Raw genomic sequence first — 14,566 nt, 5'->3', positions numbered from 1 at the left:
CTCTAGCCCCCAGTGATTCACATTCTTCTCATGTGCAAAATACACTCATCCTCTCCCGGGTCTCCGAGAGTCCCATCCTATTATAGCATCTCCACAATATCCAGAATTGTATTATCTACATCAGGTCCACGCATTGATGAAGGCTGTTTAAATTGATGTGTCAATCTGTCAAACTAAAAAGACAAGTTATTTGCCCACCCACACACCCAACATATAATGGTTAAACAGGCGTAAGAAAACATCTATAGACATACAGACATTCTTGTTCAAAATGGGGGAAATAGAAGGTACAAAAAAGTCACTGGTCCATAGCAATTCTGAAATCCAGCCTGGCAAATGTTAAAATTTTTCTTAACTAGGTTTCTCAGCATAGGATAATTCTTCATGACTCTCAGCTTTGCCCTCTGAATCATCCTTCGCACCTTTGTGTGTGTGTGTGTGTGTGTGTGTGTGTGTGAGAGAGAGAGAGAGAGAGAGTACATGTTTGCAGCTGAGTAATTTTAACAGTCTGCTCCTGCCTGTAAAATTTGAGGGTCCAGAAGCCTCTTTCACATTTTATTCTCTACCACTTTCAGTTCCAGTTAACATTGTTTTTGCTGTAACAATTTTCTCAAATACTTTGTGGGACTCCTGTGAATTTCACTGAGGTTCACTCCATTAGACAAAAGGACAATACACTTAATGTCTTAGAGATACTATCATTTAATCAAAAAGTTCCATGAAGGTACAACTTCAGTCTCTTGAAAGGGCTCTTTATGTAACTGAAGACTACTCTAGTCCTTTGATTTTTCTGAGGTTTTTAACAAAAAGTTGTACAATCACACCCTCATGTTTTTCTTTAGACCTTCATTTGTGGCAGGGACTGGAGTCATTTCTCAAAGTCATGGGGTTTTTTGTCTCTGGAGAGGCCAAGAATTTCCTGAGTCATCCAGCCCTTGTTGTTTGTGTTTAACAGTTCTCTCAATTTATGACTCTCCTCTTGCATCTTACCAGAAGGAGCAAGAAGAAATTAGGCAGAATATTCAACACTTTCCTCAAAAATCTCCTTAGCTAGATAACTACGTGCATGATACTTACAAATTCTTCTTTCCATATAAATTGTAGGAGACAATTTTGCTAAGCTTTCTGCCACTATAGAGCAAAGATTCTGTGTTAATTACCTACCTATTACCACAAACTTAGTACCATGAAAATGCTTTTATTGTCTCACTGGTTCTGTGAGTCAGGAGTGTGAGTACAGCTTAGCTGAGAATTCTGCAAGGATACAACCAATGTGTCAGCCAAGTAGTTTCTCTAAAGCTTGAGAGGAGAAAGGTCCACTTCTTTGCCCATGTAACTGCTAGGAATATTCAGTATCTTGTGGGTTGACAGACTGAGGGCCTAAGTTTCTTGCCCTGTGGACTTCTTACAACACAGCAGTTTTCTTCTACAAAGCCAACAAAAAAGAAAGGCTTCTCACAAGACATACATTACAAGCTTATATAATCACACGCACAAATTTGCATACATCCTATCACCTTTGTCATATTCTATTGGTTAAGAAACAAATCACAGTTTCCATCCACACTCAAGGAGAGGAGACTTGGGTGTATTAATGTGCGCCAAGAGTTAGAGATCTGCTGGTGCTCTGAACTTGGACTTCCCAGCCTCCAAAACTCAGGAATAAATGTTGTTTAAGCTACCCACTCTATGGTATTCTGTTACAGCAGCCAGGACTGACTAAGACAGATGCCAATATACTTATGCTTTCAATAATATATTATTATTCATGGATTAAATAATCTCCTCTAACAACTGAGATACTGCAGATAACATAAGGATGATTTAAATCAACATACCACTGCATTAGAGATGATTTTAGTTGGTATTTTGACTATTAAATGAATTTGCTTCTTAGTGTCCTTTTTTAATGTAAAATACATGAAATACCATGGGATAGATTTTGCTGTAGTTTGGCACATAGATATAGATATAGATATAGATATAGATATAGATATAGATATAGATATATTTTGTTGCAACAACCAGATAAGAAATATGCTATTTCATTGAGATTTTCCAGATGTGGTAACCATTTAAAGAGAGATTTCAAAATTTGTCCAGTTTCACAGAGCTGTAAGTGGTGAAGCCTGGATTAAAATCCAGGCATTTCACTTCAGAGTCCATGTTCTTAGCCATGACACAGCTACCTCTCTTAATGGGGGTTCTGTAAGAATTTATTAATATCTGACCTATGTTAGAGGATAAATATTGTTCCAAATATTCAAATTGTTTTGTATTGTCAATTTAGATTTTAAACAGTAGGTAGATCGGGGACAACTGCAGTAATTTACTTGAATAAGCAGAGAAAAACAATATAAAATATTATGTACTTAAATTGCAGGCATTGAGAAAAGGTCACTCAAATTGAGAATCATAAATGGCAGTCTTAGAGAAGGCTTTATTAAGAAAAATAACTGAGGCCAGGTGCGGTGGCTCAAGCCTGTAATCCCAGCACTTTGGGAGGCCGAGACGGGCGGATCACGAGGTCAGGAGATCAAGACCATTCTGGCTAACACAGTGAAACCCCGTCTCTACTAAAAATACAAAAACTAGCCGGGCGAGGTGGCAGGCACCTGTAGTCCCAGCTACTCCGGAGCCTGAGGCAGGAGAATGGTGTAAACCCGGGAGGCGGAGCTTGCAGTGAGCTGAGATCCGGCCACTGCACTCCAGTCCAGGCGACAGAGTGAGACTCCGCCTCAAAAAAAAAAAGAAAGAAAAATAACTGAAACGAGTTTATTCTAAGGAAGAGGGTAGACTCCAACCACGCAAAAGGAACAGATGCTTATCTAGTTAAGGATTTTTAACAGCAAAACTTAATTTAGGAAAACTCAAAAAATAGATAACTAAATCATTACATTAAAAACAGATATTTTAAATAATATTTTCAAAAAACAGAGTTGTATTACTTATCTTTAAGAAAAAATGAAAAGTCTTTAATTTTTGTTGATTTTTCCATCAATGACTTCAACAGAAAATCAAAACTGAGAATTAAATTACATGAAGGCAATGGTACTGACTGCCTGTATAATCTAGCAAATACTACAGCTTGTTTTACCTCATGCTCTTGTGCATATATTCCACATTCTGCTAAAATGAGTTACACTCTTTGTGCCTCAAGTTCTCAGTCTTACTAACAATGAGGTTGTTTCTAAAACCTATAACATGTTCATTATGAATTTTAAACCCCTTGTTAGGAAGCCACTTGCTATATTTAAAAAATTCTACCCATCTGCGGGTAGACACATACCCCCCAAACATGCAAAAAGAAACAGGAAATGAAGGACGAGAGAATGCAACCAAGCATTTTCTATGTCTCATGAGGGCACTAATGATAATTTTATTAATAAGTTATCACTGCAGAGACACTGAAGGTAACTACAGGAATATTTTTGTGAGGCATCTTATAGCTACCCAAAATGGTAAAACAAGAAAGCCTAATGATCATGAAAGTTATTTAAATCAAATATCCCCACGTCTTCCACCCTACCTGCCAGAATTTCTAAGTCTTTTAGGTTTTAGTCCCCATTCCACTTACTATGAGAAGTCTAGTGTTCTAAGATTACTGCAGATTCTCTGAGAAGAACACAATGGAAATCTGGAAGTCAAGTGAAATCTCCTCTCCCTCCCCGTTTAAATTGCTGCCTCTGCTTAATCCTTGATTGTTGTTCATGGTTAGCCTTCTGTACTGCTCAGCCCTTTCTTATTTTGCCCACCATGGCCATCATCTTCTCCCTCAATACCCAAATTAAAACGAACACAAAGATATTTTTTATTTTTTATTTTTATTTTTTTATTTTTTTGGAGACGGAGTCCCGCTCTGTCGCCCAGGCTGGAGTGCAGTGGCCGGATCTCGGCTCACTGCAAGCTCCGCCTCCCGGGTTTATGCCATTCTCCTGCCTCAGCCTCCCGAGTAGCTGGGACTACAGGCGCCCACCACCGAGCCCGGCTAGTTTTTTTGGTATTTTTTTTTTTAGTAGAGACGGGGTTTCACCATGTTAGCCAGGATGGTCTCGATCTCCTGACCTCGTGATCCTCCCGTCTCGGCCTCCCAAAGTGCTGGGATTACAGGCTTGAGCCACCGCGCCCGGCCACAAGGATATTATATGTAATCAATTTGAAGATTTAATGACAAAGAGGATAATGACCACATAGAATAGTAACAAACTTTGAAAACATGTCAGACAGTACTGTTCAAAAAAATTTGCCTCCAGTCCTAGCCACAGGAAATCTACTAAACAATTCATTCTTAGGCTTTGCTTTTATTATGCTAGGACCCTTCTCTCCTGAGAACATTATTCTGTTTTTTCTAATTCCAGTGACAATCAAAGAAAGAATATATATTTTTTAAAATGTGTTTTTCTTTAAATTGTCAAAAATCAAATTCTTAGTAAGGACTCCATCCCCATCAATGTTTACAAATAAAATAATGGAAAGTACAAAGTAGTGGGCCCATGCCCACATTAAAATTTATTTTCTCTCCTGTTCAAAACAAATATAGGCTATGTGGATTTTTTTCCATTTACATTAGGATATAGAAATGTTTGAGAATTCTCAAGCAACTCTCCATACACACATGTATGCATGTGCACATACACACAAATAGTATCCTATAGTGGAAAAAAATATTCCTTTTGGAGGAAAAAGCACAAGATTTGAAAAAAGATAGACCTGAGTTCAAACCCTCACTTTCACTTTCTAGGTGTATGGCCTTGTTTAAACTCTTAATGTCATTGAACCTCCCTTACATTGATTTTCTGAGGCTAACAAGAGACAATGTATGGTAAATAACTTTTCTAAAGGATTTGAGCAATAAATAGTGGTTCCTCTTTTTATCTTGAACAAAACCATGAAGCTCATAAATGCCTACAATTCCTATCACTGATCTTTCTTCCAGGACTGCAGTGACATATAATTTGATAATATCTAAGGAAGCATCTCAAGCTTTTAGAAGAAAAAGTATTAAATGTATGGCACATTTGTGTTATTTTCAAAATGATCTTCCTTTCTTCTTTATTTTTTTTTTCCAAAAAGTTTATTTGATCAAGCTTATATGGTGTGGCTGTGTCCCCACCCAAATCTCATCTTGAATTGTAGTTTCCATAATCCCCATATGTCACAGGAGGGACCAGGTGGAGGTAACTGAATCATGGGGGTGGTTCCCCACATGGCATTCTCATGATAGTGAATACGTTTTCATGATATCTGATGGTTTTCTAATGCACTTCCCCCTTGGCTCAGCTCTCATTCTTCTCCTTTCTGCCATCATGTCAAGAAAGACATGCTTGCTTCTCCTTCCACCATGACTGTAAGTTTCCTGAGACCTCTCCAGCCATGCTGAACTGTGATTAAATTAGATCTTTTGCCTTTTTAAATTACTATCTCAGTTAGTACTTTATAGCAGTATGAGAATGGACTAATACAGTAAATTGGTGCTAGGAGTGGAGTGCAATAAGTACACCCAAAAATGTGGGAGTGGCTTTGGAACTGGGTAACAGGCAGAGGTTAGAATAGTTTGGAGGGCTCAGAAGAAGACAGGAAAATGTGGGAAAGTCTGGAACTTCCTAGACACGTATTGAATGGCTTTGACCAAAATGCTGATAGTAATAAGGATCATGAAGTTTAGGCTGAGATGATTTCAGATGGAGATGAGGAATTTGTTGGGAACTGGAGTAACAGTGACTCTTGTTATGCTTTAGCAAAGCAACTGGTGGTATTTTGCCCCTGCCCTAGAGATCTGTGGAACTTTGAACTTGAGAGAGATGATTTAGGGTATCTTGTGGAAGGAATTTCTAAGCAGCAAAACATTCAAGAGGAAGCAGAGCATAAAAGTTTGGAAAATTTGCAGCCTGATGATGCAATAGAAAAAGAAACCCCATCTTGAGGGGAGAAATTCAAACCTGCTGCAGAAGTTTACACACGTAAAAAGAAGCTAAATAGTAATCACCAAGACAATGGAGAATATGTCTCCAGGGCATGTCAGAGACCTTTGCGGTGGCCCCTCCCATCACAGGCCTGAAGTCCTAGGAACTAAAAACGGCTTCCTGATAGCAGGTCCAGGGCCCTGCTACTGTGTGCAGCCTGGAGACTTGGTGCCCTGCATCCCAGCCATTCCAGCAGTGGCTAAAAGGGGTCAAGGTACAGCTCAGGTTTTGACTTCAGAGGGTGTAAGCCCCAAACTTTGAGAGCTCCCACATGGTGTTGAGCCTGCGAGTGCACAGAATTCAAAAACTGAGGTTGGGAAATCTCCATCTAGATTTCAGAGGATATATGGAAATGCCTGGATGTCCAGGCAGAAGTTTGCTGCAGGGGCAGAGCCTACATGAAGAACCTCTCCTAGGGCAGTGTGGAAGAGAAATGTGGAGTCAGAGTCCACACACAGTCCCACTGGGGCACTGTCTAGTGGAGCTGTGAGAGGAGGGCTGCCATCCTCCAAACCCCAGAATGGTACAGCCACTGACAGCTTGCACCAAGCACCTGGCAATGCCACAGACACTCAACACCAGCCCATGAAAACAGCCAGGAATGGGGCTGTACCCTGCAAAGCCACAGGGGTGGAGCTGCCCAAGGCCACCACCTCTTGCATCAGAGTGCCCTGGATGTGAGACATGGAGTCAGAGGAGAAGATTTTGGAAATTTAAGATTTAATGACTGTCCTACTGGGGCCTGCAGCCCCTTTGTTTTGACAACTTCTCCCATTTGGAATGGGTGTATTTACCCAATGCCTGTACCCCCATTGTATCTAGGAAGTAACTAACTTGCATTTTATTTTACAGGTTCATAGGTGGAAGGGGCTTACCTTGTCTCAGATGAGACTTTGGACTTGGACTTTTGAGTTATGCTGGAATTTGTTAACACTTTGGGGGACTATTGAAAGGGCATGATTGTGTTTTGAATTGTGAGGACATGAAATTTGGGAGGGGCCAGGGATGGAATATGGTTTGGCTTTGTCTCTACCCAAATCTTATCTTGAATTGTAGTTTCCATAATCCCCACATGTCATGGAAGGGACCAGGTGGAGGTAATTGAATGATGGGGGTGGTTTTCCCCATGCTATTCTCATGATAGGAAGTTTTCACAAGATCTGATGGTTTTGTAAGGGGCTTTCCCCTTCGCTTGGCTCTCATTCTTCTCCTTCCTGTCATCATGTGAAGAAGGATGTGTTTGCTTCCCATTCTGCCATAATTGTAAGTTTCCTGAGGCCTCCCTAGCCATGTGGAACTATTAGTCAATTAAATCTTTTTACTTTATAAATTGCCCAGTCTCAGGCAGTCCTTTATAGCAGTACAAGAACAGACTAATAAACAAGTGTATTATAAAATAGTATTTGAAATGTGTTAGTAATCCTAAACTTTGCTTTTGAATACATTACACCTGATTTCACAGGCTGGATATCAATTTCAAAAAACCTGAAATTCACAAATATACATAAATATGAATCCAACCATTTTTGTAATATATAGTCACCAAACTAGAACCTATTGACAGTGTTCATTTATGCCAAACTACCAAATCCCACAAGTGAAATATGAATTGAGGCATTCTTCTGAAACATCTACAGAAAGAATACTGACACCTCATGGCCTCAAAAGCCATGAATGCAGTGAAGCTGAAAAAACCTGTTGGCTTGGTTCTAGGCTGTGCTTTGCCAAGAGAAGCTTTTGTAAAGGTTGCTTTTGTAGACTTTTCAAAGCATTCACAATTTATCTTGGCCAGAAATTATCTAAATGTCCCCAGTGGAATGGTCCAAATATTCCAGAAAATTCAGTAAATTAAATACAAATCCTAAAAGGTTCAGAGATGTTTCCTATCAAATATAAAAAGGTATAGTTGATACTAACATTCTTAGTTGCAGAAAGAATTACATTTAAAACTTAAATGGAAAACTTATTATGTAAATTATAATACATGTACATGAGAAATATTCACAGCAATTAAAAGAAAAAGTTAAAATTATAAAAGCTAATAGAGAAAAAATCTTCAAGATATGTTAATGAAAAAAAGCAGGTGGAAAACCATGAGTTCCAAAAGATAAATAGATAGATAAAGTCAAAAGGAGAATTTCATATTTGAGATTTTACCTTGTGCCAGTATTTTAAAATAAAATTAAAATTTGTCAGAACTGAATTATTATAGTAACAGATATTGTCATATCTTAAATTAAATGAGATTTCTCATACTGGAAAGTGAGGATAATGAGGAGTTAGATAATTTGTGAAAACTATTGATTCACTAATACTCAAAAATAATTTGTATATTAACATAAGGTTGGGCTCTCTTAGAAATATAAAAAAGAAAGAACTCTCAAGAGCTTAAATGTAAATAATATAATTCTCATAATTATCATCAAACTACCTAAGAGCAAACTAAAATTTGTGCCCTAATTTACATATTCAATATTTTTCAGAGATGAAAAGCTTCAGTATTTTCATTGATTTTATAATGCAAACAACCTTTGCTTGACACTCTAAAAAAGTTTTAAATGCTCTACTTTTTATTCTGCAAACTGAGGAGAAAGGACTCTTTTCTTACCACTAGAAACAGTGGAAAATTATCAATAAAAAGTTGCAAGTTCTTTAGAAAAGAGCCACTGATTATCAACATAAAACAATTATAAGGCAAGATAACTTGGTAGGTGATTACAGAAAGTTTCAAGATTTCTATGTTCATTGTCATTTTAGATCATATAGTTCATTCATTTATTCATTCACTAATGTTCAAAAAAAAGTGAACAAAACAGAGTACCTGATTTCCAGTGAGAGAGAAAATAGATATCTAAACAAAGTCAAAGACTGATAAATAATATCAAAACATTTAAAAGAGTAAGGGAATTGCTTCTACTTCTAGTCAAGAAGGGCCAGATTTAACCCCCAAGCTGAAATAACAAGAAACAAAACAAAACAGACAAGAATATACATTACAATGGTTTTCAAGACACTGAACATCAGGCAATGAAGGACAGCAATGCCAGAGAAACAAGAAACTAACTAAGAAAGTCATATGATTGTTCCAGATATATTGCCTCAAGAGAATTTCCGGACCACAGGACAGAGAGGGAGAACCCATGCAAAGCCCAGTGGACTCCCTGAGTAGAAGTGGAACTAAAAATCTAAGGATACCTAAGGTAGCTAGATTTTGCAGGGAAGAGTACTGGAGAAGAAAATGGTGAGGAGAAAGAGATCCTGGAGGTCTGCAGAGAGTCTCCCTTGAGTACTGATCAGTACATCCATGTGAGGAAACTATCTGAGTCCAGAGAGCCATTCAAAAAAATTAGAGGAAATCTGGCATGTACACAGTTCTTGGATATTTCTTGTTGCCACCAGCCTGACTTTAAAACCTCATAATTCAGGGACATTAAATAGAGTTCACAGAAAGATTTTGCCTCATTGGTGAGAAATAAATAGCTCTAGACTAAACTGCTGTACTGTTCCTACATTACACATCTGAAAAGCAAGATGCAAAAAGATCCGTTTCTAAGCAACTTACCTGCATCCCACAACAAAGTTCAAAAATATTGATAGAAATATAAAAATATCTAGCACTCAGTAATATAAAATTACAATGTCAAGCATCTAATCAAAGATGACCAGTCATGCAAAGAAGCAGGAAAATATGAACCATGATGATAAGAAAAATCATTCAAAGTCAAACCCGAACTCACCCAGATGTTAGAATTAACAGACAAGAACATTAAAACAGATAATATAACTGTATCAACTATACAAATAGTCAAAACTATGGAAGATATAAAAATAATCCCAATAAAATTTCTAGATGAATATAGAGTGTCTAAGATAAAATCAACATTCATTGAGATTCACAACAAATTTGACAATGCAGAAGAAAAGATTAATGAACTTAAATACATCACAGTAGAAACTATCCAAAATGAAAGACACAGAGAAAGAAATGGATAAAAAAATAGTATTGTCCTGTGGGACAACTTCAAATAGCTCATATATATGTAACTGAATTCTCGAAAAGGGTGAAGAAGAAGGGTACGATACAAAAAAAAATGGCTAAAATTTTTCTGAACTTAATGAAAATTATAATTCCACAGATTCAAGAAGCTCAGTGGCTATAAGGACAAAAAACATGAAGAAAACTACACGAAGGCACATCATAATTAAATTTACCAAAACTCATAATAAAGAGAAAGTTTTAACACATCAGAATAAAATAGCATGATACATAAATAGGAAAAAGAATAATAATAGCAAATTTCTTATATTGAGTAATGCCAGTGAAGTGCTGGTAAAGTACTGAATGAATAAACATCAAATTGCCAACCTAGAATTCTATATACAGAAAAATAAATTTTAAAAATAAAGACAAATAATGATTTTTTAGATTTATAGAAAAGCACAGAAAATTTATCACCAGCAAACCCACAGTACAGATATGTTAAACATATTTAAACATTCCTTAAATTAAAGGAAGTCCTTCAGGTAAAAGGAAAATAATCCCATATGGAAATATGAATCTACTGTTAAAGAAAGAAGCGGTAACCATCTGGGTAAATATATGAGATATTTTTCCCATTTAAATATATTTAAAAGATAATTGGCCAGGCACAGCGACACCTGTAATTGCAGCACTCTGGGAGGCCAAGGCAGCAGATCACTTGAAACCAGGAGTTTGAGATCAGCCTGGTAAACATGGCAAAACCCCATCTCTACTAAATATAAAAGTTAGCCAGGTGTGGTGGTGCATGCCTATAATCCCAGCTACTTGAGAGGCTGAGACACAAGAATCGCCTGAACCTGGGAGGCCAGGTGTGTAGTGAGCTGAGATCATGTCACTATACCCCAGCCTGGGCAACACAGCAAGACTCTGTCTCAAAATAAAAAAAAAATTAATACAAAAGATAATTTACTATTTAAACAAAAATAATAACAATGAATTATAATACCTATAACATATGTATAATAAAATACATGACATCAATAATATAAAGAATAAAAGGAAAGAAATAGAAATAATACTATTGTAAGGTTCTTGTACTACACATTTAGTGATATAATACCACTTGAAGGTAGACTGTGATATCTTGAATATGTAAAAATAAACTCTAAAGCAACCACTGATAACAATAAAACAAAAAGTTATAGCTAGTAAACTTGCAAAGAAAATGAAATAAAATCATAAGAAATGTTAAATTAATCCCAAAGAAGACAGAAAATGTGCAAAGGGTAAACAAAGTACAGAGGACCAGAAAACAAATGACAAGGAAAAAGACTGAAACTTAACTGTATCAATAATCACTTTAAATGTAAATGGTCTAAACATCCTCAATTAAAATAAATTGTCAAATTGGATTTAAAAACAAGGCACAACTATATGCAGCCCACAGGAAACATATTTTAAATGTAAAACACAAACAGGTTAAAAGTAAAGTGATGGAAAAAATATATACCATTCTAATACAAATCAAAGAAAAACTGGAATGAATATAAAACAAAGTATATTTTAGAACAAAGAATATTACTGACAATAGAGGAAGTCATCACATATTGTTAACGAGTTCAACAAATATCAGGAGACATAACAATTCTAAAGTTTTGCACATATGTAAAACTTCAAAATACGTAAAGAAAAACCTGATAGAATTATAAGAAGCAGACGAATCTATAATTACAGTTGGATATTTCAGTATCCTTCTCTCAAAAGCGGGTTGAAAAGTAGCTGGAATATCAGTGAAGACATAAAAGTTTTCGCCAACATTGACCTACATTAACTAGCTTGCCCAAAATGAAATTGATAAAACATTCCACATAAGAACAGCAGAATGTACATTCTTCTCAAGTGTATATGGAGTATTTACCAAAATAAACCAGAGTCTTGGTGATAAAACAAGTCACCACAAGATTAAAAGAATTTAAGTTATACAAATGTTTTCTGAGCAACATAGAATTAAATTAGAAATAAATAATGGAAAAAACTTTGGAAAATCCTGAAATATTTAGAGACTAAATAACACACTTCTAAATAACCCATAGATTAAAGAAGAAATTTAAAAATTATAAACCATTTTAATGAAATAAAAATGCAGACAGAATCCATCAAAATTTGTAGCTGCCACTACAACAATAACTAGTGGAGAAACTGTAGCACTAAACATCCATATTAGAAAATAAGAAAGGGTTCAAATCCCCAGGAGGCAGAGCTTGCAGTGAGCTGAGATCGCACCACTGCACTCCAGCCTGGGTGACAGAGTGAGACTCTGTCATTTAAAAAAAAGAAAGAAAAGAAAAAGAAAATAAGAAAGGATTCAAATCAACCTCAGTTTCCACTTCAAGAAACTAGGAAAAGAAGAGAAAATTAAATAAAAAGTAAGTAGGAAATAAGAGCAGAAATCAATTAAATTTAAAAAATCGTGAAACCAAAAATGATTCTATGAGAAAATCAACAACATTAATAAAACTCTAGTCAAATTTGTCAAGAAAAGAGAAGACACAAATCACCAATATCAGTAATGAGAGTGTGCTATTTACAGAGATTCTACATATATGAAAAAATAAGGAAGGACACTACTTTATGCCAAGAAATTTGACAACATTGATGACATGGCCCAGTTCCTTGAAAGACAGCAACTACAAAACTCACTCAAAAAAAAAAAAAATAACTCACATAGCCCTACATTGGTCTGATGACACAATATTGTAAAGAAATCTATCCCTCTCAAGTTGAACTATACATTTACTGCAATCCTAATAAAAATTCCACTAGTTTGTTTAAAAAGAAAAGAAAAGAAATAGACTAGCTCTAAAATTCATATGGAAATACAAAAATTCTGGATTAGTCAAAATAACTTCGAAAAGGAAGAATAAAGTGGAAATGCTAACCCTGCCTGATTTCTATTTCAAGACATATTATAATGCTACGATCAGGGCTGGCTTCATGGGCATGCAGCCTGTGTAGTTGCACAAGGTCCCACTGTCAGAAGAGCTCTGTGCTTGGTTTAATGCTCTTTGTCACTGTCTTGACATTCTTAACTTTTGACAAAGGAACCCATATTTTTATTTTATCCTAGATCCCAAAAATTATGTAGTTGGCCCAAGCTACAGGAATCAAGACAGAGTGGTACTGGTGTAAAGATAAAGAAATAGGTCAATAGTCTACAGCCATATCACCCTAAATGTACTTGCTCTCATGTGATCCCAGAAGCTAAGCAGAGTCAGGCCTGGCTAATACTTGGATGGGAGAAATAGGTCATTAGATTAATTGCAGTGTCCAGAAATAAATGCACACACATATGGACAACTGGTTTTTATTACAAATGTGCAAAAGCAATTCAGTGAGGAAACTATAGTATTTTTTAACAAATGATGCTGAAAACATTTGATATTAATATGCAAAAAGATGAGTTTTAATCCTTTCTTACACCATATATTACATTAACACAAATAACAATAGGCTTAAAGTAAAAACTAAAATTATAAAACCTCTAGAGCAAAACTTCAGAGAAGACATCTGTAACCTTGGATCAGGCCAAGATTTCTTAGCAACAACACAAAAAGCATGATTCATTAAAGACAATGATAAAGAAGATGTCATCAAAACTAAAAACTTATGTTCTTTAAAAAAAATGAATTAGAAGACAAGCCATGAACTAGAAGAAAATATATGCAAAGCCTACATTGGATAAGTCATTTGTATTTTTATATATAAAGAATCCCCAAATTTCAATAATATGAAAACACAGCTCAATTAAAATTTGGCAAAATATTTGAATGAAACTCCTTCAAAGAAAATGTATGCATGTAAAACAAACACATACAAAAGATGCTCAGTGTATCTTTAGGGAAATGCAAGTTATAACCACTATGAATAGCTAAAATTAAAAAGACTGACCATACCAAGTGTTGGTGAGGTGCAGAGAATTTGGAACTTTCATAGCCTAATGGCAGTAATATAAGACGGTACAAACGCTCTGAAAAATATTATAATAGTATCTTGAAAAAGTTAAAAATATGCCCACTATATGAGCTAGTCATCCCATTCCCAGGTATTTTCCCAAGACAAAAGGAAAAGCTCTTGTCTATACAAAGACTTGCATGTAGATCTTCATTGCAGCTTTATTCATAATATCAAAAAATTAGGAAAAAACTCAAATATTCATCAAGTTGTGAATGTATAATCACATTGCAATGCATCCATACAATGGAATAATACTTTGTCATAAAAAGGAATAAGCTATTAATACACACAACATAAATGAATCTCAAAAGCAGTATGAAAAGTTTAAAAAGCTGGCCACAAAAAAATGAATATAAAATTCCAGAAAAGGCAAAATTATAGCAATAGAAAACAAATCATTAGTTACCAGGGTTCAAGGTATGAAACAATGACATTAATTAACGTGGAACATGGATGAACTCTTTTTGGATGATAGAAATGTTCCATATCATGATGTTTGTGGTAGTTACATGATTATCCACATTTGCCAAAATTCAGCAAATTATACATTTCGAATTGTAAAATTCATTGTATTAATTTTGTTTTATGTAAATTGTAACTCAATGAA

Source organism: Rhinopithecus roxellana, chromosome 9 (genome assembly GCF_007565055.1).
Source record: "Rhinopithecus roxellana isolate Shanxi Qingling chromosome 9, ASM756505v1, whole genome shotgun sequence".
NCBI classification, from domain to species: domain Eukaryota; kingdom Metazoa; phylum Chordata; class Mammalia; order Primates; family Cercopithecidae; genus Rhinopithecus; species Rhinopithecus roxellana.
This window is presented reverse-complemented; position numbering follows the sequence as displayed.